This window comes from Heterocephalus glaber, unplaced genomic scaffold (assembly GCF_053883595.1).
Source record: "Heterocephalus glaber isolate CG9 unplaced genomic scaffold, H.glaber_assembly_v1.0 deba00001813, whole genome shotgun sequence".
In the NCBI taxonomy this organism is placed as follows: Eukaryota; Metazoa; Chordata; class Mammalia; order Rodentia; family Bathyergidae; genus Heterocephalus; species Heterocephalus glaber.
The window spans coordinates 3,047,724-3,074,422 of record NW_028258484.1 but is presented as its reverse complement, the minus strand read 5'-3'; the positions used below and the strand labels follow the sequence as shown (position 1 = coordinate 3,074,422).

The window sequence follows — 26,699 nt, the reverse complement described above, 5'->3', positions numbered from 1 at the left end:
TTACGCTTTTTGCCTTGGCTTCCAGGTAAAGCCTGAATGGGATTTCACCTGTCTGCCTAGGGAGAAGCTCTGTCTGAATGGTTGCCTTAGAGCCCAGCTCTTGTGCCAATGAATTCCAGCCCTGCCTCCTACTGTGTGTCACTGGGTGTGTTACCTAATCTCTCTAAGTCTGTTTCTTCACCTGCAAAATAAGTGTAATACCATTGCCTCAAAAGGCTGTTACCTATTTAGCAGGATGATGCCCGCTGTGCCTGAAATGGTGTTGCATGAGCAGAGGGTTGGGACTCTTCCCTTTCACTCCTTCATGGCCATCAGTGGTCTTCCTGAGCCTCAAGAGGGCAATGGCCTTATTTAGGTTGTAGTGTAGCTTGCATAGCTGATGGCCCCTTCCTCCAGGCTGGCAGGGGCCCCTAGTTCGTTCTGATTTCTACCTGTCTCCCACCTGGCTCAAAAATAAATCCCGACTGCTCAACACTAGTCATGGGGACCCATTCTCATTGCCAGGGATTGGCCTAAATTAAGTCAAGTAAGACACGAACTGAGGAAAAAAAAAAAAAAAGACATGAGCTAAGGTCAGCTGGAGGATGCAAGAGGATTTCTAGGAAGAGGTTTTTTTCAGTGTTCTTAAAAGAAGACACAGTTCCAGCTACATGGGAGGCTAAGGCAGGTGGATTGCAAGTTTCAGGCCAGCCTGGGCAACTTAGTAAGACCCTGTCTCAAAATTTAAAAATTTTAAAAAGAGCTGGCGGTGTAGCTCAATGGTAGAATACCGCTGAGTTCAGTCCCTAAGGACTAAACGGGGGGGGGGGGGGGGATACAGTAAGAGGTATCCCTTTCCCCTGCTTTTGGGCAGTGTTGTATCTAGGTGGGATGCCGGAGCTGCAGCAGCCATCTGCAACTATGAGGAAAGCATAACACATTTTCCTTATGTAGACCACTGGAGGCTGTTCCTTGCAGCCAAAGGCCTCCTAAATGGTATCTGTGTCTTCCTGGCCCATAGTCTCTGAGACAGGGTAGTTGGACCGAATATTGCTGATTGATTTATAAGCTGAATTGCTTTAGTTTAAGGGCCGATGAGGGCTGGGGCATCTTTTTCTTGATTTGGGGGCTTAGTCTGGATAGGGTGAGGTTGCAGTTGGATCCTGAAGCTAGAAGACTCACTGAGTTGTGGGAGGAAGGAAAGAGCAATAGGAGGGCTATAGGGTTGAGGTCAAGCTTACAGTGGATCCAGAACATAGTCTGCCTGGTGCTGCCTTTTCTTTTCCCCAAGAAGCTGCAGCTCTGCTGCTAAGGGGTACAGAGTATCTTTTGGTGTGAAGAAAATGTTTAGCAATTAGATGGTAATGGTTGCCCATCTTTTTAATATACTAGGCATCACTCAATTGTACACTTTAAAAGTGAAATTTGTGTGTCTGATTAATTTCACTTAATATTATGATCTCAAATTCATCTATTTACCTATGAATGCCTCAAGTTTATCCTTCTTTGTGGCACATGGCAGAGTAATACTCCATTGTGTATAAATACCACATTTTCTTTATCCGTTCATCTGTTGATGGACATACACACTGTTTTCAAGATCTATCTACTATAAATTGTGTTGCTATAAACATGATTATGCATTTACAAACATATAAGCTCAAATATCAGATAGTTTCTCTTATATGAGAAACACTATATATATATATATACACACATATATATGCAAATGAAGAGCAAAATAGAAGTGAGATAAATAGGAAGTAGGGAGAAGTTCATATATTTCCCCAAATTACATATTTCATTGTTGCAAAAATATTTTAATATATATGCTAGCTAATTCATTGCATTTATACTACTAGTTTATCCTAGATCACTGAAAAGAAAATTTTGTGTTATTATCTTTTTGTTTCTTTTGTAAGGCTCTTTTTATTTTATGTCCTGTACTCTGAGTAATTACATCGAAGATAATGAAACACAGTGTATTAACTACTGTTATTCTCTTCTTTTGTTATGAAATCTTGTTTTATTTTTTCATAAATGAAAAAATTAAAATAGTGAATTTCATGGTGTGTGAATTATGAAAAAGAAGAAAAGCCAGGGCTCAGCTGCCCACCTTCCACCCTCTCCTTCCCCTTTGATTGTAACCCTCCTTCACAGGGCCACTCAGTCTAGGAGCAGCCTCCGCAGGTGGCTGTGCCAGAGGCTGGTAAAAGGCTGGCCTTCCACTCACCTGCCATCAGACCCCTGCTTCTTCCCTCCCTGGCCTCCCCCTTCAACCCAAGACAGGGCAATATCTCCTAAGATCTAGTCCTCACTGGCCAAATAGCCTCAAGGTAGAGAGGAGTAGGGGATCAAAATGCTGCTGTGGAGTTGGGTGTAGGGGCACATACCTGTAGTCCTAGCAGCTGAGAGGCTGAGGCAGGATGATCTCAAGTTTTTTTGTTTTTTTGTTTTAGTACCAGGGATCAGACTTGGGGACCTTGCACTTTCAAGGCAGGTGCCAGAACCGCTGAGCTAAATCCCCAACCCTTTCAAGTTAGAGGCTAGTCTGGGCTACCTAGTGAGTTCAAGACCAGGTTGGATGACATAGTGAGACCTTATCTCAAAAAAAAAAAAAAAAAAAAAGAGGGGCCAGGGATTTAGCTCAGTGGTTCAGCTGCCTGCCTCACAAGTGCAAGCACAAGGTCCAAAGTTCGATCCCCAGTACCAAAAAAACAAACTGCTTTTGGGGGCTCTGGGTGTTGTGATCAGACAGAATCATTTCAAATCCTGATAGCTCCTCCACTGCCTACCCGTGCTTTGACATGTTATTTAGATCTCTTGGTGCTTATTTCATTATCTGGCAAATGGATATACTAATTCACAGCTCCCAGGGCTAAATAGCACGATTTGCCCAGGGAGTTCAGGGTATTAGTGTGTGACCCCCTAAAATGGTGAAATCCTGATCAGACTGTCTGAATGACAGAGGGTTGATGATGGTGACAGTGACAAGGAAATATTCCCAGCTCTCCAGCTTTACTTAGCTCAAGAGGCTTCCTTCTCCTCCACCTCACCACCTGCCTCTAGCTGACCTCTTTGTGTTTTGCCGTGTGTGTCAAGGGTTGTGGCTGGTGAGAAGAAAAATCATATTTTCTGAATCCCAAATCAGTGTGTATACAGCACAACAAAAATATTTTTCTTTTACTTTATTTTTTCTTTCAATTTCAGAAAGTCTGAAATATAGTTTTGCCAAATGATATAATTTAACGAACAATTCTCTGGCTAATGATGTTTTCCAGTAGCTGGAGAAGACCACGGGTGCCTCACAAGGCAAAGCACAGTGTTCGGTGACTGAATCCACACACACAGTGAGAAGGCTCATTATTCACATTCCCTATTCTTTTCCTCTTCTCTCTTTCTGAGTATTGTCAAGGAGAAAACCTGTTTGGACTTCAACGCCTCTCCAGCCCTTACTAAGATCCCTTCCTAGGGAAGAAAGTGAATATTCAGGGACATGGGGGCTATAGTCTCTGGTTAGTATGAAATCAAATGGGTGAAAATTACAGTGACCTGAAGTTTTCTTCTCAATTAAAGTTAATAAATACAGAGCAAATCAATTTAAATAAAAGTGTGAAAAAGTAGCAGTAAATAGTAGAACAGGTTGTGGGAGCTGGGGAGTGAAGGTAGCATGGAAGTACCTGGGATCTGAAGACCCTGGATGGTGGGACAACAGGGCTGAGTTTCCTACATGTGCCAGCCTGTGCCACCAGGGCATCTTCTTGGTTGGCCAGGGGCCCTGGAGCTGGCAGAAATGGGAGTTCCCAGGGTTGCATCTGGAATCACCCTGGTCATGAACTGAGATTCTCTGCCCCTACCATTCCTGTCCTGTATCTTGAAGTATCAGGTAGGCGATTTGGGAACACTCATTACAAGTGTGTTGGATGACAGCACCTCAGTTCCTGAGCCTCTGTGACCACGATGATGCTCATGGTAGGAAAGGAAGCTTAACTGTCTCCCAGTTGTCCAGAGAGGCTGAGCCAGTCTCTGGGTCACCCTTGTGCTCTAGGGCTGCCAGAGGCTTCCTAGAGGGGTAGGGTAGGGTGGGAGAGGTAAGAGAGAGGGTCTTAGAGAGGCTGGGTCAAGTTCAGACATGGCTCAGACATTGTTTTAGCAGTGGGAAGTTTGGGACCCACAAGGGGGTATTGGCCCTCACTTGTTTCCCTCCAGTGAAGGGTACAAACTCTGCCAAGTATGGTGGTGCATGCCTGTAATCCCAACATTTGGGAGGCTGAGGCAGGAAGATGGCAAGTTCAAAGGCCCTGTTTAAAAAAAAAAAAAAGTAAATACTGATGTCTCATCCTCCCCACACCAGGATTCCAGCCCCAGCTTTCCCCTGACTGGCTGTGTGGCTCTGGCCAAGGCACTTACCCTCTCTGGGTCTCAATGTTCCCCTAGATTAAATTGGCCAAATGAAGAGTCCTTCTGGTTCCCACACACAGCGATTGGATGTTCTGCCTCCCTGTGATCCCTGTGGCCCCACCCTTTGTGTCCCTGTCCCTTTTCAGAGCAGACCAAGACACAGCCAGAGCTGGCTGCAGGCCTCTGACTAGGGCTGCCCCAGTCTTCAGCTTGTCCTTCTAAGTGAGGGGTACTGGGTTGAGGCCCAGGAGGCACTGGTACAGCTGGGCAGTGCCCAGTGGCTCTCTTGGAAGGCTCTGGCACTCAGTGAGGCGACTGACGTCCTGGAAGGGAGGAGAAAGAGATGCGGGCAGGGCTCAAGGGGCTGCCCTCCTGAACATGCTGAAGGTTGCTAACTCGAGTTTAAGCCTTGGTTCCAGAGCACAAAGCCTCCTCTCTGGGGGCTTGACCCCGTGGCTCCCACACCCCTGGGGCCAGCTGAGCTGCCCTAAGGGAACTGGCCCCAGAAGGGCCTGGTTGTTGGCTGCAAAGTGGCTGGGAGGGAAGTTTTAATGATACACAACACTAGACACAGGGCAGAGAAGGGAAAAGGGGGGTGGTGGAGGAGCGAAGGGAGGCTGGGGGGAGAAAGAAAGACCTCCTGCCAGGCCTGTTGCCAGGAGACAGCCAGGCAGCCAGAATCAGCCCTGCTCTTTTCACAGTTGCCTTTAAGCAGCGAGAGAAAGCCCAGGCCATAAAGGGAGACATGTGTTGCTGGGTGTGTAAGGCTAGCCTCTGCAGTTAGGGGAGCCCCTGGCCCCCAGCCCTGCCCCCGCTCCTGGGGGTTATGGATGAATGTGGTTGGGCTGTAGAGCAACTGACAAGGACTCAGGAAGGCAAGGTGGTGGCCCTGGTCACTATGATGTCACAGCCACCTCTGGGGTGACACTCACTATGCAGGTGCCCCAGGAAGCTAGCAGAGAGGACAGGGGAATCCAACATGGCATATCCATCCCATGGAAAAGTATTTCTGTTGGTTTTGGCTGGGCCACTGGGGCCTGGGGCTGTCTAGGGTCCTAGGAATCATCAACAGGGCACTCAGAAGGTGTGGGATTGGGAGCAAAGTCTTCAAACTTGCACTCTGTCCACCCTGTCCTTGTCACAGACCCCCATGGAGGGAACAGGCTGCTCCTAGATGTGCTCTGACACTTGGAGACTGTTCTTGCAGCACAGGAAATGAGTGCATCTGTATCCCTGCAGAGTCTACATAGAGGCCAGGAGAGTAAATAGAGGATGAGGACTGTTAACAAAACCAGGTCTTAAGTGTTCCAGGCCCTGGCTGTCAACAGAGAGCCATGTAATCGAGTGAATGTGCCAGGTGCTCCAGCTGAAGCAGTGCACCAATGGAAGCTGCTGAGGGATGGGGGAGAGCGTCTGCCAGGGTTCCTTTGACTCAGATAGTGAGCTTCTTGGGATAAAGCCCATGCAAACATGTGTTCCTATGTCTCACTGAAAACAGGCTGCAATTTCTGCTACTTCTTGTCCCTGTCAAGTTAGATAAAGAGCTGTTTCTTTTGTTCTTCCAGTAAGCCACCAAAGCCCCGGCTCTAGTCCTGTGAACATTACCCCCTAGAATCAGGGTTCCTGATAGGAAGACACACACAGTAACCCACCTCAGCTCCCCTCCTACCTGGCTGAGCCTGACTTCTCTTTATCCCATCCGGGAACTGCTGAAGGCTGACCTGAGCTCGCACCTGGTGTTGTCCTCTGCTTGGTGCCCAGGACCACCTTGCTTCCCTGGCTGTCCTACCAGGCTGTCTGGGTGTGAATGGGCGTGTGTTTGTGTGTGAAAGAACATGGAGGAGAGCTAGTGCTGGATGAAATCAGACACCATGTATCTCACAGGAGATCCTACTCCACACATACATGTGTACTGCAACATTTCCCCTTCGTGGATATCCTGGAACCCAGGGCTCCCAAGGAGGGTGTAGGGTTGTACAAAGGGACTCCTGACAGGAAGACTTGCTTTCCCTCCAACTTCCTTTGCATCTTTTTTCCTGCTGAAGTATGTGGTTTTGCTAGTCCTGGAGTCTTTCCCTTCTCCATCCTGGGGCAGGCCCCACCCCAGGGATCAAGACTTGCTTCCAGAAGGCCCGAATCATCACAAATTATCACTAGGCAATAACCAAAAGACAGATTTGCAATTCTCAGGAGAAGGGTGCTGAGTGAGAGGAGAGGTTGGTGTCCTTGCAATGACTGGAGGGGTAGGTGGTGACTGGTTCCAATTGCAGAGGCCTGGGAGAGGGCAGGCTCTGGGGTAGGGGTGGGAGTTGCAGAGGGGTGGCCATCAGGGAGTGTCCTGGGAGTGACAGGCAAGTTCTGCTGGGCCTGCACACTGGCAAACTCTGTGCTTCTGCTATTTCTTCATAACTCAAACCAGCTTCTCACAGGGTCCCCAGCCCCCAGGTGCCACCTCCCCATGAATACCCCTTTTTGGCTTGTGTGGGGGTGGTTCCTGGGAGCCCACCTTGCCTCAGAAGTGTTCCCCAAATTGCCCATTGGTGAACTCCTGTGTCAACCTTCCTCCCTAGAAAGGATCAAGCCCCCTAGGTGGTCTCCCTTATTTTAAAAAATTTATTTCTTTGCTTATTTATTTTGCAGTATTGGAGATTGAACGCAGTACCTGTGCACTAAGCTACATCCCAAGTCCTTTTTTAAAATTTTGAGACATGGACTTGATAAGTTGTTAATTTGCCCAGGCCAGGCCTGAACCTACTTATCCTCTTGCTTCAGCCTCCCGGAGTGTTGGGACTACAGGCATGTGCCCATTTATTTATTCATCTTGCAGTGCTGGGGGTGGAACTCAGGACCTCACACATGCTAGGCAAGCCCTCTAACACTGAGCTACATCCCAGGCCTTTCCCTTGTTCTGAATGGGAGACCAACTGTTAATGTGATCTCTTGGGTCCTACTCTCTTCTATCTTTTGCCTTCTGAGTCCCATCAGTAGAGTAATACCTGTCCCAGAGCAGCTCTTGTCTTTCACTGAAATTTGTCCCCAAAGCTCAGGACAGGTGGTCAGTGTGTGTGTGTGTGTGTGTGTGTGTGTGTGTGTGTGTGTGTGTGTCTGTGTGTGTGTGTAGTGTCTCTCCTAATGGACCCTGGAGAGACCCAGCTAGGTTAGTGGGAAGTGAAGAGGCCTCAGCCCTGATGCCCCCTTCACTCCTACCCTTTCCACCCTTGCTCAGGGTCTTGACCATGAGGGTGATCTACCTTTGATAACCATAGACATTCCCCCAAAATGATCCCAGGAGAAAGTGGAGATAGAACTCTTCTCCTTGGGACAGGATCCTTCCCTTAGGGCCAGGTTCCGCCTCTGGGGCCCTGGAAGTCCCCTAGACCTCAAAGGTATTGTGCCCACAGATCTGGACAGCCTGGGAGGATGGTTGGGGTCACAGTGACACCTGCTGGAGATCCCAGGAAAGCAGCCTCTCTGCGCGCGCGCGCACGTGTGTGTGTGTGTGTGTGTGTGTGTGTGTGTGTGTGCTAATAATACCTCACCACAGATCTTGAAATTCACCTCAAATATTGAACTCCCATTCCCTTTCCAGGAGAGAAGCTCAAAAAAGTGCAGAGTGAATTGAGGACTTTGGAATTCCAATTGGAAGACCCAATGAAAATCAGGGTGGATATGAGAAGCAGTCCTTGGAATTAAAAAAAAATTCATTCATGAAATATGGTTTCTAGGGACGGTTTCTCTTTTTCATGTACCCACAAAAAAGTCTGAGATTTTCCTTTGGATTTCTATGTGAAATGGGGTTTCCAGGGCAAAGAACAAGTACACATGTTGCATATCTTTGTGTTTTATTGCACTGATAAGAGGAAGCAAAGTATAGTATGTTATACTGCAAATGTCAATGATTAAAAACAGGTTGAGGTGGTCATTGTAAATGTCAATTGCTGAGGAAATTGGGAGGAATAAATATGATAATGAAATGAATTAGCACAGTGCTAGACATTTGATAATACTCAATATGTTGGGGCAATTCATCCATAGAATTGAAAAATGCCCAATGGAGAGAGCAATTGGCCATGCTGGGGAGCCAGCTAGAGGTGAGCAGTTGCCCACCCTGGTTGGATGCCACCAGCTGACCTCTGTCCTTCTAACACAGAGACTGCTGCTCAGTAAGCCCTGGAAAAATTTAAAAGTCATATGTGTAAATGAAGAAATCCAGGGATCAGAATTATGGTGTGTAAAAGAACCCTTCACTTTAGGAAGATATAAGCATAGGACTCTTGCAAATATTTCACATAACATTTGTTTTACCCGTTTACTTGTGAATCAAACTCCACTGCAGCAATGGGGCTCGAGAGATAACCTGCTCAAGGAGCCTGGTGCTGATGCTCCTTATGCAGAGTTGGAGGATGAATGGGAAAATGTATTAGTCCACAGTCACCAGGCTCAGGTCTCGGTGTATTACATTTTTTTCCCTCGTAATCCTCACTGAAGCCCCGAAAGAGCTGGTGCCACCTGTGCCTCACCAGGAAGGGACTTGTGGCCCAGGGAGCCTGTGTGACCCAGTCAAGCTCACAGTCCTAGTAAGTGCTTAAAATAAGATTTGAACCCAGATCTTGGCTTTCATTTCAAAGCCAGGGCTCTGGGGTGACTTCAAAGGGCAGAGGCTGGGTTCGCAGGAGGGTGGTGACATCTCTGCTGGGAATGTGCATGGGGAAAGGTTTGTCCACCCAGACTCAGTCTTCCACTCACTTGCAGAGGATCCACCTGCTGATGCCTTTAGGGCAGACACACACAACTATACTGTGCACTGCAAAAAGGTCCTTAACTTAGGGACCATTCACATTACAGGAATATCTGCAGGGGCCATTTTCTAGCAGCTGGAAGCTCCGCCTAAGAGGAGGAAGCTGTTTCTAAATCTCCCAGGGGGGCTGTCAGCCTCATCCACATGCACATCTCCTGTTCTTCTAGGAGTAAGGGTGTGAGCAGGCATCAGGCAACTCCAGGCTGAGCCTCAACCGCCAGGATCCTTTCACATCTCGGTCCCCTTTCTGCTTCTACCTGGAATGATCAGAGGGAGAAAAGCCACACTGTGCCGCTGGTCTTGCAGCTTCCTGTCAGAGCTATCTGGCTGATGATTCAGGCTTTTGCTCTCTCTGCTGGAGCAGGACCTCATGACTAGTGTGCAGTCGGGAGGGAAAGGAGCGAGGTGAGTGGGTGGAAGGGAAGAGATGGAGCAGGGCTCCTTTTTAAATAAATTACAGAAAAAGTTTTTTCATAGGTCATTTGGGAAATGGAAAGGTGCTGATGCTCATGCCAATGAGTTGAGGTCTGCTGACAGCCTGTTTCCCGGAGCCATGTTGGCTGGAACGCACATGTGAGTATAGACAGCTCCAAGCAGATGCAGTCCATTCAAATCTGGGCTTAAAACACAGACACTTTGGAATAGAGGATTTTAAAAAATGTATTTGTTTTTGTTAGTACATGTTTATAGTACATAAAGATCGCACTCCTCATGGGGAGTTGGTACATGTACATAACACATCTTAATTCTTTTTTATTCCCTTCCTTTCCCCTCCCTCCACCTCTTGGTCTTCTTCCCATGTGCAAAAGATCCAACTTGCTATTTGCTATTATCTTTTATTTTGCTCTTTATTTATATTTTGGGTTTCTCATATAGGAGAAATCATGTAATCTTGTATATCTGACTTATTTCACTTAACACTGTGGTCTCACTGGGCGTGGTGGTGCATACCTGTAATGCCAGCACTCAGGAGGCTGAGTCCTCTCAGGAGGATTGCTGCCAGATGGGGACCAGTCTGGGGTACATAATGAGTTCAAGGCCACCCTAAACTACATATCGAGACCCTGTCTTAAACAAAATTCATTGTGGTATCAAAGTACATTCATTTTTTTACAAATGACTCAAGTTTACCCTTCTTTATGGCAGAGTAGTACTCGATTGTGTATAAATACTGCATTTTCTTTTCTTTTCTTTTTTTTTTTTTTTTTTTTGGTACTGGGGATCAAACTTGGGACCTTGCGCTTGTGAGGCAGGCACCGGAACCACTGAGCTAAATCCCCGGCCCTGCATTTAGGCTGCTTCCAAGATTTAGCTATTGTGAATTGTGCTACTATAAATATGGATGTGCATGTATCACTCTAATATGATATCTTTAACTCTTTCATGAAGATACCTACAAGGGAAATAGCTGGGTCAAATGGAATTTCTATTTTTAATTTTTTGAAGAATTTCCAGACTGACTTCCATTTGTACTAGTTTACATTCCCACCAACAATGTACAAGGTTTCCTTTTTTTTCTGCAGCCTCTCCAGCATTTGTTATTATCTAATTGCTTAATAACAGCCATTCTTTCTGGCTTAAGATGAAATCTTAGTGTTGTTTTATTTTGCATTTCTCTAATGCCCAGAGACATTGAACATTTTTTCATATATTTATTGGCTATTTGTATTTCTTCTGAGAAGTGTCTGTTCAGTTCAGTTGCCCATTTTTTGACTGGGTCTTTTGTTCTGGGAGGATCTAATTTGTTACAGTTCTTTTTTTTTTTGGTACCAGGGATCGAACTTGGGTCCTTGCACTTGTGCAGCAGGTGGTGAAACCACTGAGCTAAATCCTGGGCCTACAGTTCTTTATATATGCTAGATATTAGTCCTCGGCCCAAGGGATAGCTGGCAAAAAACATTAAACATTTCCCATTCTGTAGGTTGTCCCTTCACCCTGTTGGTTGTTTCCTTTGCTGTGCAGAAGCTTTTTAATTATATTTGATTCCATTTGTTGATTGTTGGTATTATTTCTTGTGCAGTTGGAATTCTGTTCAGAAAGTCTTTGGCTATGCCTATGTCTTTAAGAGTTTTACCTATTTTATCATACCACAGATTTAGTGTTTCTCTTTTGATAGATTTTTTTATTATTATTTTTTTTGGTACCGGGGATCGAACTTGGGACCTTTAGCTTGTGCGGCAGGCGATGGAACCACTGAGCTAAATCCCTGGCCCGATATTTAGATCTTTAATCCATTTTTATTTTAGTTTAGTACATGGTGAGAGGTGGAAAGCCAGTTTTCCCAGCACCCTTCATTAAAGAGGCTGTCTTTCCTCCAGTGTAAGTTTTTAGCTCCTTTGTCAAAGATCAAGTAGCTGAATGTTTCACTGATCCACATGTCTGTCTTTTCCCCCCAATACCATTATGTTTTTGTTACTAAGCTTTGCAGGATAACTTGAAGTCTGGGATTGTGATGCCTCCTGCTTTGCTCTTGTTGTCCAGTGTTGCTTTTTCTATTCTGGGTCTCTTCTGGCCCAATATGAATTTTCGGATTGTTTTTTCTAATTCTATGAGGAATGCTGATGGTATTTTGACTGCATTAAAGCAGTTTTGGAAGTATGGCCATTTTGACTGTACTGGTTCTGCTTATCCAGGAACAGGTGATATCTTTCCATTTGCCGATAGCTTCTTTGAACTCCTTTTACAGAGTACTGTAGTTTTTGTTGTAGAAGTCTTTCACTTCTTTGGTTAGGTTAATTTCTTTTCTTTTCTTTTTTTTTTTTTTTGGTACCAGGGATCGAACTCAGGTCCTTGGGCTTGCGCAGCAGGCGGTGAAACCACTTGAGCTAAATCCCTGGCCCTGTTAGGTTAATTTCTAAGTGTTTAATTTTTTTTGATGTCATTGTAAAAGGTATGGTTTCCTTAACTTCTTTCTCAGTGAGTTTATTATTGGTATACAGGAACACTATTGATTTTTGTGTGTTGACTTTGTATCCTGCTATATACAGATTTGGTTATTAGTTCTAGGTGTTTTGCGGGGAGGGTTTTTTGACCCTATGTAGGGTTTCACTATATAGTTCAGGCTGGCCTTGAACTCACAATGATCCTCCTGTCTCAGATTCCTGAGTGCTGGGATCACAACACCCAGCTTAATTCTAGAGTCTTTTGGTGGACTTCTCTGTAGAGGATCATGTCTTGAAGATAGTGATAATTTGACTTCTTCCTTTCCTATGCATATCCCTTTTATTTCTTTCTCTTGCCTGATTGCTCTATTTCAAGAACTACAGTATATTGAACAGCAGTGGTGATAGCAGACATCCTTGTCTTGTTCTTGATTTTAGAAGGAAAGATTTCAGCTTCTCTCCACTTAATATGATGTTGGCCATTAATTTGCCATAAATGGCTTTTATCAGATTGAGATAAGGCCCTTCTATATCTATTTTATTCAGGGTTTTTATTGTGAATGTTATGGATATTAGATTTTGTCAAAGAATTTTTCTGCATCAAGTGAGCTGATCATGTGATTTTTCTCCTTGCTTCTGTTTATGTAGTGTTTACATTTATTGATTTGCATATGTTAAAGCATCCTTGCATCCATGGGATGAATCTTACTAGGTCATGATGTATGATCTTTTTGATGTTTCATTGTGTTCTATTTGCCAGTATCTTATTGGGGATTTTTGCATCTATGTTCATTAAAGAGATTGGCCTGTAGTTCTTTTTTTGGCTGGGTCCTTTTCCGGTTTTGGAATCAGAGTAATGTTATCTTCCTAGCTTCCAGTAATGACTTTAGGAGTATTCCTTCCATTTCAATTTCATTAAAGAGTTTAAGGAGTGTTGGCATTAGATCTTTCCTAGAGTTCTTTAGAATTTGGCAGAATTTGGGACCTGGGCTCTACTTGGTAGGGTTTTTTTTTTTTAATTACTGCTTCAACTTCATTTCCTAATATTGGATTATTCAGGGTTTTTATATCTTCTTGGCTCAGCTTTGGTAGTTCATATGTATCTAAGAATCTATCCATTTCTTCTGAATTCTCCTTTTTTTTTTTTCTTGGTACCAGGGATCGATGAATTCTCCATTTTTTAAGTACAAGTTATGAGTCCATTACGATTTTGCTTTTTCATTTCTAATTCCATTAATTTGGATCTTTACTCTTTTTTGCTAAGATTGGCTAGGGATTTGTCTACTTTGTTTATTCTTTTAAAGAACCAGTTCTTTGACCCATTGATTGTTTGTGGGTGGGGTTTTTTGGTCTCAATTTCATTAATTTCTTCTCTGATCTTTTTGAGCTTTATAATTTCCTTCCTTGTACAAGCTTTGCATTTGAATTGTTCTTGTTTCTCTAGGACCTTGAGGTGCAACACTAGATTGTTTATTTGGATTTGCTCATTTTTCTGATGTAGGCATTCACAGATATAAATTTCCCCCTTAGATCTGCTTTCATTGTGTCCCATAGGTTCTGGTGTGTTGTACTGGCATTATTGTTTAATTCTAGGAACTGTCTAATTTCTTCTGTCACCCATTGATTATTCAAAAGGGTAGTTTAATTTCCATGTGTTGGATAATTTCTGTGATTTCTTTTGCCATTGACTTCTAGTTTTGTTTGCACTATGATCTACCTGATAATAATAATTTTGATTCTTTTGTATTTACTTATGCATGCTGTATGGACTAGTATGTGGTCTATTTTGGAGAATGTTCCATGTGCTGCTGAAAATTTTTGTAGTGCTGGTTTAGTGGCCATGAATTTCTTTTTTTTTTTAAGGTACCGGGGATCAAACTCGGGTCCCTGGGCTTGCGCAGCAGGCGGCAAAACCACTGAGCTAAATCCCCAGCCCCAAGCCATGAATTTCTTGAAGTGTCCTTGGTCATGGAAAGACCTTATTTCTCCATCAATTGTGAAAGACTGTTTTGCAGCATATATAAATCTTAGTTGGAAGTTAATTCTTTCCCTATATTTGGAAAGTTTTCTGTTATTATTTCTGTAAACGGTTCTTTTTTAAATCCCCTTTGCGGTGTCTTCTGATTTTTCACCTATTCCAATTAATCTTAGGTTAGTCTTTTTTGCTTCATCGAGCCACTGTTGGATCCATTTTTTATGTTCTCTTAACCTTCTTTTTTTTTTTGGTACCGGGGATTGAACTCGGGTCCTTGCGCTTGCGCAGCAGGCGGTGAAACCACTGAGCTAAATCCGCAGTCCTCTCTTAACGTTTTTAAGGAATCTCTGAGTAATTGGTCTTTGAAGGCACCTCCCCATCTTCTAATTTTAATATTCTGTCCTCACATTGGTTGCTTTTGCTATCCAGACTTTCAGTGTAATTTTTAACCTCTTGGATTTCTTTTTGGAACCCTATCACAGACTGTAATTCTTTGCTAAACTGGTCATTCATGTTTTATATCATTTTGTTTAACTCAGCTAGCTTTTTTTAGTGTTTTCTGTAAACTCTCTGATCGTTTTGCTTATTATATCCATTATCTGTTTATATAGTGGTGCCTTGGTTCATGAACTTAATTTGTTCTACAATTTTGGAAAAGATGGCCATGTTTATGTTTGTGTGGGAAAGATGGCCTTGGCCTGTTTGTCACCAGATGCAGAGTTTGCAAACAAAAGCACAACTTTGCCAAACACTTCTGTTTGCTGAACAAAATTATTTGCAAACAAAAGCATTTGTAAACCAAGATAATATTGTATCTTCTGTGATCCTGCCAAACACCTCATTGATCTGGTTTTTAATCTCTTCTGTTATCCTTTCAAATAATTTGGCTTTTATAGCTTTTGCTTTTCTCCTCCTATTTGCACCATGGATCAGCTCTGAGAGAGTTGGGAGTTTGGGGAGGCATTTTGTTGTCTTGTCATTTTGTTTTTGTTTGTTTGTTTTGTTTTGTGCTTAGGTTTATGATCAGTCACTTAGAGTGGAAAGACTTTGTTGCTAGTATGAGGAACGCTTTAGTTAGTCTGCTTTTCCATGATGAACTCAGGGCATGGCTAACTATAGTCCGTTACCTGTGTCCCAAGATCAGACAGATCTTGATTTGGGAGGGGAGGATGCAGTGTAATTGGCCCAGCACCTAGTTCTCCAGGAATGGACTTCAATTTTGTTAATGTCACAAAGCTAATCCAGGTATTGTCATACAAAGAAATCCTCTTAATAGCAACAATAATGCAAGCCTGGCAATATCAAGTAAATCAGCAACAGTAAGTAATACTGTCCAGGACAAACTGGATATTGACATACTATAAGAACCAATAATTAGCAGGGCATGGTAGTGCACACCTGTAGTAGCACTTGAGTGACTGAGGCAGGAGGATTGCCATGAGTTAAAGACCACCCTGGGGTACAAAGTGAGACCCTGTCTCAAAAAACCAAACAGGGCCGGGGATTTAACTCAGTGGCACTGTGCCTGCCTTGTAAGGTCCTGAGTTTGATCCCTGGTACCAAATATATATATGTATACATATATCTCCACCTTTAGCCTTAAAAAAGAAATCTATATAGTATAAACACTAAGACAAACCAAATACTGACATACAGCAAATCTACTGAATGTGACAACTATACCTTCACTAATGATAGAAAAGAATTCAACAGGAGTAACATAGGGTTAACTAACTATCCAATGATTAATAAAGCTTAATGGTTATACTATTAAAGATATAGGGTTGGGAATAGGAGAATGCAAGGAAAAAAATTTTTTAAATTGAACAATGCAAGATTAGGAGGAAAGAAAAATGAGACAAAGGATCCTATTAAGGAATAGAAGGATATTTACCGAATTAGGTAAGGTAATAGAAAAAAAAAACAAGTAAGAAATAGAAGATAAAAGAAAAATGAGAGAAAAAAGAAATTATGAAAAATAAAAAAATAGAAAAAAATTTAAAAGATGATTAAAAAGAAGAAAGAAAAAAGGAAAAATTCTCCAAATGCCAGTAAATGAGTGAAGAAGAAAAAGAAAAAAATAGGAAAAAAAGAAAATGAGTCCAAGAACACAAAAAAATTTTTGGACCGGGGATTTAGCTCAGTGGTTCTGCTGCCTGCCTCACAAGCGCAAGGTCCCAGAGTTTAATCCCCGGTACCGAAAAAAAAAAAAACAGTTTTTTTTTTCTATGTGTATTTAAATGAGTGGTTTCCTTCCAGGTTGGCAGTTTTGGAATCCAGCAAGTCACAATTTTCTCCCCTAGCATTGTGCCCTGTGGGTTTGTGAGGTGCCTCACCTACTTCAAAGGCCGCTCTGGTTAGCCCATGTGGTGGCAATGTCCACACTGAGACGTGTCCTTGCTCACACTGGTAGATAGGGAAGGCAATCAGACCTCAGATCTGTGCTTGCTTTTGCGGAGCCAGATTCCTCTCTCCTTGAGCTGCAAGCTGGGGACAGTGTTGAGATTGTTTTGTTCTTTTCTCTACGCTCACGACCTCTCTCCAACTTCTCTGCAGCTTCTAATTTTCCTGTCAGTCTTTCCTGATTCCTGGTGATCTACTTCTCTTTTTTTCTTCTTTTCCAAGTTGTTATTTCCCAGTGTCTGGGTTCTGGATCTCAGAGAGGCTGAATTTTGCCGCTGATCACCACCTCTGCCATTTCCTCCTCCCAGACAGAGTATATTATTTACTGTATAAAACAGTTCACTGGGGTAATTTCCATTTCTGAGGATTTCAAATGAATTTTTATGACTTTCAAATATCCCTTATAACAATGTCTATCAAATACTCATTCTATTAGGCACTCAAATATGTTCACAGCACACACCCCTGAAAACTGGACCAGCTGGGCCAACCAAATTGGTCTTTAGGCATCTAGTCTGTGGATTGCCAGTAGCCTCCACGTGTCCAGGCAGTAGCAGTGGGGGTGTCCTCTCTTCTCAGACATTAATGTTGAGATGCTATTGGGTCCCACACTGAATGGAGGTGGCATAGTTAGGGTGTCAGAGAACCATGAGAGGTCATAATACAGGCTATAAGTTCTAAGACGCAGGAGCTAGGAGTAATCAGCACTAAGAGGCAGAAAGCTGTGAAAGAACACGGGATGAAACAGGCATGGCGGTGCATGTCTATCATCCCAGCAACCCGGGAGGCTGAACAGGAGGATCATAAATAAGTTCAAGCCTGGGCAATTTAGTGAGACCCTTTCCCAAAATAAACTTTAAAAACTGTTGGGGAAGCTTGGCATGGTGGCACACACCTGTTATCCCAGCACTTGGGAGGCTGAGGCAGGAGGATTGTTGGGAGTTCAAGGCTAGCCTAGGCTACATAGTGCGTTCAAGGCCAGGAATAGTGAGACTCTGACTCAAAAAAAAAAAATGTGGTGGGGATGTAGCTCAGTGGTAGAGCATTTGCCTAGCATGCTTGAGGTCCTAGGTTCAATCCTTAGTACTGAGAAAGAAAGAAAGAAAGAAAAGAAAAGAAAAGAAAGAGAAAAGAGTTCCAGGCATGGTGGTATGTGTCTGTAATCCTAGCTACTTAGGGAGTTAAGGCAGGAGGGTTATGCGTTCAAGGCCATCCTAGACTACATAGTGATACTCTGTCTCTAAAAAGAAAAAGAAAGAAAAAGAGCAAGCACAGGGCAAGGAAGCCAACATAAACAAGAGATTGAGAGGAACAAGCCCAAGTACCCAGGGTTACTTTCATGGGAATATTACCTGACTGTGGCCCAGTCACTCCCATGTTTGGTCAACTTTCTGTATTCTAAAACACTCTCCTTTCCCTGTGACCCCATATAATTACCATGAGACCCCTTCCCAGATGCTGCCTTCAGTAGGATGCAGGAGACTGGGTAGATTCAGGTTGGAAGATTCACACCTAGGAAAGAAAGTCCCAAATACGAGAGGGATCAGACCAGAAGGACCACCCCAAGGCTGCTTGGTAGTCTAATTAAATCTTCCATCTATTGAGCACCACCTGTTATGTGCCAGGCACACTACATTCATGATCTCATTGAATCCTCACAATCAGCTCAAAAAGTAGCTTTGTCTCTATTTTAGTCAGGAAACAAAAACTATGAGAGACTAAGTTACTTGTGCAAGGTTACCCAGCTAAGAAGGAAGAGCTGAAGAGCCAACCCAGGTATCCAGGCTGTCCAGGGCCAGAGCTACCCTGCTGCACTGTTTTACAGTGGGAAGAAGAAAAAGTCATGCATCAATATTTATCATCAAATGAGAGTTCAGCCCTATAGCCCAGCACCTCTGGGTGGGGAGAGGCTAGAGAGTGGAGAATCTATAAAAGAACAGACCCCTGCCTGGCCTCAAGACAATGCAATCAGAAGACATAGCCACCGAGAGGTCTTTTAACTCAGGGCTGGAGAGGGGCGGCCGCCGTTAGCTGTAGTGCTTCCGACAAGGGAGCGCACTGCGGCTGCCGTGCTCCAGGGCTCCTCCAACAGGTGGAGCTAGAGGGGCGGGGAGGGGCTTGCAGGGTGCAAAGTGCAGAGTCAGGGACCCTCTGGGCCCTAGAGCGCGGGCTAGAACAGGGGAGATGGAGGGCCCTGTGCTGTGAGGCAGGCAACCTGGGAGATCCTCGACCCGCTGGCTCGCTGAGTGCCCTTGAGCAGGTCACTACCCCTACAACTTTGTGTGTGCTAGGTGCGCAGTGAAGGGGTTAGGACGACCCCTGGGGCCTTCCTGCTTTTTCTCTGAGCGTATTTCGCGGCCTTAGAGGGGCCCTTCGCTGAGGAACCGCCTCCGCCTGGATGCCCCAGACCTGAAACCAGCAGGGGGCGCTCGTGCAGAAGGCTGGCCGCCGCCCTTGGCTCCCGACGCCAGCCGGGGTGTCAGGGCAAGAAAGTCTCCGTTCTCTGTCCCTTCCAGACCGCTCTGGCCTCTTGTCTTCTCTCACTGTCCCTTCCCAGTCCACGTTCTGGAATTAGCTGTCTGGGAAGTTTCTGGAAGCTAGATCCTTGAGCAGGTCATTCGCTTCTGGGCGCTCAGTTTCCCCATGTGTAGGCTGGATCGTGTGAGGTGGAGATGAGTTATTGGGTGAGAGATTCTTCCAGTCACAGGAGGTAGATACACTTTCGCTTCATACTCCATTCACTATCTTCCCTAGGGCAGAGGCTGTTGTTTCTGGCGCCCAGCAGGGAGAGCCAGAGCCTCCTCCCATAGGCAGGATTATTCTGCTTTAAACCTTTATTCAAAGTCCTTTTGTGTCAGGTAGGAATAATTTCTGATCATACGTGGCACCTGGAGCGGTGAGTAATGTTCAAACGTAGTTGTGGAATGAAATCATCTGGACAGGAACTGGGAGAGAGTCAGTGTGCTGCTCCTGAATCCACTGAAAGGTGGCCAGGTCTTCCTCATATGCTCATCAATGTTTTGTAAATTGGCAGATAAGTATTATCCCTGTTTTATGGATAAGAAAATCCAAGTCACAGAGGAAGCCGGTGACAAGTTTAGGTGAGGACCCGGGATTCTCTCCACGCTACCATAGGTGTCCACCTTGTTGGGGTCGGTGACCCCTATTGGAGAGATGGGGCCATTACAGCCAGATCGTAGAAGCCCTCAAGAGGAGGAAGGTGTGAAGCTCTTTGCTAAGCCCAGAGGAGAAACTGGGGATGACTTTCGCACTGGGGGTGCGAGTGGGGACTGGCAGTGTGATTCCAGAGGCAGTAACACAGACTGGAAGGGTATGGCGGGTTTCAAAAGACACTTCCTATCCTAAATCCCCAACACCCTTTCAGCCTCCTTTTGCTCCCAAGTGGAACTCAGTACAACAAAGGCATGCTTTGCAGGGTCATCCCTTACAGTTATAACAACAACCGGTGGGAAAACATGGCTCCTTTTCAAACATTTATATAAAATAGGGTGAACTGTGCCATTTAGTAAAGGGGAAGGATTCAAAGGAAAAAAAATTCTGCAAGATCCAGCTCAAATATCACTGCCTTCAGTATTGTCCTAGCTACTTTCTCCCTGGGACAATGAGTTGATTCTCCTTTTACTTTCTTCTCTTTACTGCAGCACAGGGATTAAACACACAGCCTCTGACACCAACTCCCTGGGTTCTAATTGCACTTCCAAGTTTATGAGCTGGCCAGTTAGCTTCCCTGTGCCTCAGTTTCCTCAACTGTAAAATACTGTGAGTATTAAATGAGTTGATATTATGCCCGGCACATAATAAGTACTCAAAACTAGCTTACAGTTATATAGAAATGTCAAATGCTGTCAGCTGTGAATGTCCAACCTGTCAGCTTGCCTGGGCCACATTGAGTGAAAAGAAATTGTGTTGGGCTATATATAAAGTATATAATATTGTTAATGTATATAAGTAACAAAATTTCCATGCTAAGATACAAAAATTGATAAATAAGCCACTATTTTTCTAGTATTGTTTATATTGTATATGTAATTCTAACAATATCATGAACAAAAAACTATTTGATACATTTTTGTGGTTCCTGTCCCTCAGCTGCCAAAAAGAACTATTTCAACTTATTTTACAAAACAACACAACAAGCCCAAATGTAGGTAGGTTAAATACTAAGTAATTGCTGAGTTTTTCTTACTAAGTTGCACAAACACATGTAATATCTGATACACTTTGTTTTCCATTCAAATGTATGTGGCAAGTGCAGGAGTCTGAGTTAGCACTGTGTCCGCCTCTACTTGGTGCTCAAGCACCACACAGTCCAATCGTGAAAAATATTTCTAAAAATCACATAATAATGTTAAAATTTACAATCTGGTGGAGCCACATTACTAGCTGCACAGGATTGCAGGTTGGATACACCTGCTGTAGGGTTTTTTTTGTGGTTTTTTTTGGTACCAGGGATCGAACTCGGGTCCTTGAGCTTGCACAGCAGGTGGCAAAACCACTGAGCTAAATCCCCGGCCCCAGTATAACAATTATTTATATTGTATTAGGTGTTACAAGTGACCTACAGATGATTTAAAGTACACAGGAGGATTGTGCAGGTTATATACAAATGCTATGCCATTTTATTTATTAATTGTTTTGTGATTTTCAGGATCAAACTCATGACCTCATGCTAGACAAGTACTCAGGATGATCTACATCCCCAGCCCCAACTATGCTATTTTATAGAAGGGACTAGAACATCTTTCGATCTTGGTATCTGAGGAGGGTTATCCTGGACCCAATTCCCCAGGGTACTAGGGGATGACGGTATGTTCAATTGATATTATGTACTCATACTATATATGAAATGGAAAATTTTCAGGGAAATGAAGTAAGTCATGTTATTTTTTTTAAATAACTTAAAAAGAGACCAAGGTTAGAAGGGGAAGGGGAAGTAAAAAGAATTAAGAAGTGTTATGTACCTGTACCAACTCCCAACAATGAACGTAATCATTATATATCACAATCATGTACTATAAAAATTTTTTAAATTAATTACAAAAAAACACAAGTTAAGCCTGAGCTTACTGTTTCCCAGAAATAAACCCAGGTTTGAAACTCTCCCCGGTTTAAAGAAAGGGGTCTGGCTGTGCCCCAGAGTGCTGTACTGAGCTCAGGAAAACTTTCAGGGGTCCAACTGTCTGTGACAGGACTTGGTTAATGATTGTCTTCCGCAAACCTATTTATACCTGCAGTTATGAAAGTGCGGCCTGGAGGAAGTGGCTGTCTCCTAAAATGGCAAAAGACTGCATTCCTCTAGGGACCTTCTGATTTTCAAGACAGGATCCTCTTCTCTCACCCTTCCTTTGCAGAGAGCAAGAAGTGACTGCAATGAAAACAAAATAGAAGTTGTTGCAAAGGCTTCTGTGCCTAATATTCCCTAGAATATTATTTATAGTAAATTCTGGCATTATTCTTTATTTCTATTTTCTAAGAAAGTTGTTCTTGCCTTCCTCTTTCCTTCATTCCTTCTTTCCTTTTTCTTTCTTTCTTGTGACCACAAGCTGTGGCTGTGCGCTGTGTGGAGCACCTTTCTGCTGCAAAACACCTCCTGTAGAGTCTTTCCTTGGTGCTTGGCCCCTGGAAAGGCCTCTTGGAGGATTCTGAGGAGTCAAAGACCCACAGAGCTGTGCGTTTGCTGCGCTGTGGGGCCTACACAGTCATCTTGCTGTGCCCTAACAACTCTGGAAATGGTAACCAGAAATGGAGTAGAGGGATTATTCATGGTGAGTCCAGTGGCCAGGCAAAGCGAGACATATATGCCACCTGTCAACTTGTGAGAATGATAGAGCAGGCTTTTGAAGTTGGGATGTTCATTCCAGGTCACTACCGTCCCACTACCTACCTACCTACCTACCTACCTTCGTATCTGTGACAGAACTGGACTACTCAGAACACTCCTCCTAGTTCCAACTATGCTAGTACAGAGGGGAGGACACCTGGTCGCTCAGGAACATTATCAACTCAAGGGAGGATTTCTAGCCATCAGTAAGTTGCGTTTGGGCCCGGGATTTAGCTCAGTGGCACTGCACCTGCCTTGCAAGTGCAAGGTCCTGAGTTCGATCCCTAGTACCAAAAACAAAAACAAAATAATAATAAGTTGGATCTACTGTCCAGGGCCTAGTGTTATATATTCACTCATTAATTCAAATATTTAATGATCAACCTACTGTGGGCTAAGTTCAGTTTTTCTATGGGAGAAAGCAAGAGATATAAAAGAAATGGGGATAGGGGAGATCCAGGAGGCTGTAGCTCAGTGATAGAGCATTTGTCTAGTACATTCCAGGCTCTGGGTTCAATCCCTGGGGTGGGGCAGGGTGGGGAGGAAAATAGAAAAAAGGGAAAAGAAACAAGAGACAGGGTCTCAGTTTAGCAAGGATGCCTAACATCTCCTAAATTCAAGTATGTTGTGTGTTAATGTAGCCACTGGTACAAAATATAGTTGTGCCAGTGAAGCTTCTAACACCCAGGTGATGAGTAAGATGAGGCAGGAGTGCTCAGTCAAGGCAGGTTTCCAGGAGGAAACCAACTCTGCACTCAGCCTTCCTCAACTAGGCACCAAGGGTGCTGTGTCAAGGCCTGGAGAAGGGCATCGGGCAGGCAAGGGGCAAGAGAGGGTCAGGCATACAACGCTCCCAACACAGCTCAGGGTGTGGGTCTGCAGTGAGGAAGAAGAGCCAGGGAGGGAGGAAACAGAATTGCCCCAGGTAGGGATGAGCTCCCCAAGAGAAGATTGGGGCCCTTTCCACAGAAAGGCTGATGAACAAATACCATGGGGGGTGGGGGAGTATCGATCCAGGAATCCTTCCCTACCCCCTTCCCAAATATCCTTCTTGTCAATGCTTATAGTTCTGTTAGAAATTTATTCTTCTATATCTGTCTCCTCCCCTTTTCAAGTAATTTTTCTAGCATAAATATCAAACATGCTTGTAATAGAAAATTTGGAAAATAAAAGGGGGTAAAAATATTTTTTACATGCATCCCCAACCTCTAAGGCACCCACTGTTAATGTTTTGATGTCTTTCTCTGCCCCTTTCTCATCATTTTCAAGCTCAGTGTATCCTGAAGCCTATCCTGAGCCTATTTTAGCTTCACTTCTATTTCAGTCTGATGTGCCAGAAACATCAGGTTCCTTCCACCAAGTGCCAGCAAGTCCTGTGACCTCAAGGAAGTTATTCACCTTTCCAGACTTTAGTGTTTCATCTGTAGAGTGGGGACAACGATGAGCAGCATGCTACTTCACAGTACTCCAAGATCGGATAATGCAAGCCAAGTGTTGCAAGGCTATTGCTGATACAGTTCAAATGTATGGGGTTAGGACTGATGGGAGAGGTCAGAACAGAACTGGTTATAATGAGGCCATAGCAAAGAAGACAGGGCTACAGGGAGGATGGGAGAGGACAAGGAGAGGGAACGTGAGCAAACCCACACTGGTCCTCTTCACACTGGGTCTGCATGGTCTCTCATGCTTTCTCTCAGAACTGCTGGGGCATTGCCTGCCCCATTTCCTGTTGGGTCCAGAGTCCATTTCTAGTGCAGGCAGGAGGGATAATACCACCTGGAAGGCATTTCCACTCCCTTGGGGCCTGGTGGTAAGCAGAGGATTTTCTGAGTGCACTCTGGCTGGGGTTTGGAGGTGTGCAGGATCTGGGGACAGACCGAGATGGACAGTTTTGTTTTTTTTTAAGTTGCTTCGGGCAGGTGGCCTAGTGGAGTAGGAACAGGTGGTGAGCAGGTAGGAGAGGAAAGAGGCCTGGAGACATCTTGGAGCTGGTTTTGATGCAACCATTGCAAGGTTTTTGGCCCCATGCTTGTGACCTTCAAGGTGTATATGTGCAAGAGGAGAAAGCCCAGGCCCTGAGCCCTGGCTGCCTTTGGCTGGTTCATGGAGACAGGTAGCTGCATGTGGAAGTCTAAGAATGCTTCTTGCATACCTGAGTGAACATGTGGATCCGGAGAAGCTGTGGGTTCACCTAGGAATTTAGCCATCCATGGGGGAGATGTGGGGAAGTTTGCATGCCACTGAATGCCGGGACTTGTGCTGCTTTATGTGTGTCCATGTATGTGCCCAAGGGAGCTTGTATCAGCATAGGAGGGAGCACTTCTGTGAACATGTATCATGTTTATACGACACTCCCTATCTCTGCAGCCCCACGCAAAATCCATAGACCAAGGTAGAAGCTGGCAACAGCTCACATTTCCTAGGTACCTACTGTGCTGAGCCTGCACCAGACTCTGGAGACAAAGAGACAAGTAAAATTCAGGCTTGTCCCTGAGTTAGCAAGGCAGGGTGGGGAGAGCAACATGCTATTCGCACCCAGAGGTTGTAAATCTCAAGGGCCACTCTTCAAGTCCTTCTTCAGGGGGCACAATACGGCAACGTAGGATGATCTATTTCATTACCATCGCCCCCCGAGACTGTGGGCCCCTTGAGGATCAGCACTTAGGTCATACCTGATGTTCTGACAGAATGTCAAAGGCTGCTGTGTGTCAGACCTTGTCTCTGTACCGGAGCCCATCATGACTCACAGCCAGTGTAGGCAGTCTTCCTGGCCCTGGACTCAACTCCCACCTCCTCTACCAAAGCTATGTGCACCAGCTATTTCAGCTTTCCCAACCTGTTTTCTCATCTGGGCAATGGGGATAATGATCTGTCTCCTCCCCCTTTCAAATAATTTTTCCAGTATAAATATCAAACATGCTTGAGTGCCAGGCACTTGAGGTTTCAGTGAGAACATGGTGAGGGCCTGGTGGGTGCACACTTGGAGCTCATTCTGTGAAGCTCTGTAGCTAAGAAGGAGAAGCACAGCCCTGAAGCCTCTATGGGCAAGCTAGGGGGGTCACCTCAGCTGGCAGAGGAAGAAGGACCCCAAGGGCATGGTCCATGCCATTGGTTGGTAGGGGCTCAAGAGCATCCATCTGATCATTATCTATGTGTTTCTCATTATCCTCCCAATGGTATCTCTATTTGATTTTGGTGAGTCCTCCACCCTCTACAGCACAGTTTTCCATTAGACATAAATGTGTAACATTTATGAAACGTTCAAGATGTGTCAGTTGGGGAGAAATTGTCCCCTCCCCCATCTTGCACATTCTCAGTGCACATACGTGCTGGTGTGTATGAAAGTGATTTGTTTTTGTTTTTGGTACTGGGGATCGAACTCAGGTCCTTGCGCTTGCAGGGCAGGCGGTGGAACCACTGAGCTAAATCCCCAGCCCTTGCTGGTGTGTATGGTGTGTTTATGGGCTTGGGGACAGGAAAGGCAGCTGGGCCCCCAAGCTGGACCCACTTCCTCCTCACCTGCACACACTTGGATGTCCACTGGAATGGCTAGGGCTTGGTGGCATCTCTCCACCACTCCAGTCCACAGCTCTTCCTCCTCTCTGACTCACACTCCTTCTGAGGCCTCTCCTCTGAGCCTCCTCGATCCTGGTTCAAGGTCTTACCAGTCACATGCTTCAGTCAGGTCCAAACTGCCTGCAGAGCCAAATGCTGTTCTCTTCCTAACTCCAGTGATCAAGAACCCAGTTTACAGTTTGAAGCCAATCATGGTGGGGACATTTACATTTAAGGGTACTCAACACATGATACAAATCAAACACCCATCCCCAACCCCAAGGCAGTTGTAAACACCAGCATAACACTGCTTCTGCCTGCAGGCATAACAAGAACCGGCATAACAACTGATACTGGGTGCCAGGGCCTCCTAGGCATTTGACATATTTGCACAAAAATCCTGTAAGCTATTTGTCTTTATCCCTATTTCACATCTGGAGTTCATAATTTACAGTAGGACTCTAGCTCTCTGCATACAATGTGGCCTATAAGTAGACCCACAAGATTTGCTATGGCTATGTAGTCTTCTCATTTCACAGAGAAACAACTCAAAGAGGCTCACTGCGATAGGGGCTTCCCCTGTTAATGAAACACCTAACAATATAGCTACCAGTTTCTTAACACCTCTCCCAGCCCCCCATCATGCCAGTGTCCACCCCAAAACCAAGGTCACTGTCACCTGATGTTGATGCATGGTTGATTGGGGGGGGGCAACTACATGCAAAGTTATATTTTGTTTTGTTTGATTTGATCCAGTGTTCAAGACTCTCAAAAATGCTTTAAAACTTACTTGGATCATTGGTTGTATACTTGTCTCCTTCCTAGACTGGTGCCATCCCTGCTTTGTGACTGCACTTTCACTGC

The 26,699-nt window shown here is 44.6% G+C and overlaps 2 long non-coding RNA genes across 3 annotated transcripts; one reads left to right on the top strand and one right to left on the bottom strand.

The window, feature by feature from the left end:
- Nucleotides 1-3,152: 3,152 nt before the first annotated feature.
- Nucleotides 3,153-5,212, bottom strand: LOC110346464 (uncharacterized). Of its 2 annotated transcripts, XR_002390542.2 has the most exons (5): nt 5,018-5,212; nt 4,390-4,703; nt 4,175-4,280; nt 3,660-4,043; nt 3,153-3,447 (listed from the first exon to the last, which is right to left on the bottom strand). It is a non-coding gene; the product is annotated as an uncharacterized LOC110346464 (long non-coding RNA). The 2 variants fall into 2 exon arrangements; XR_015448346.1 differs by having other exon boundaries at nt 4,390-5,212.
- A 12,944-nt stretch (nt 5,213-18,156) lies between these two features.
- On the top strand, nt 18,157-22,763 carry LOC110346468 (uncharacterized). The gene is made up of 4 exons (XR_002390548.2): nt 18,157-18,214; nt 20,101-20,218; nt 21,108-21,265; nt 21,694-22,763. It is a non-coding gene; the product is annotated as an uncharacterized LOC110346468 (long non-coding RNA).
- Nucleotides 22,764-26,699: the final 3,936 nt, after the last annotated feature.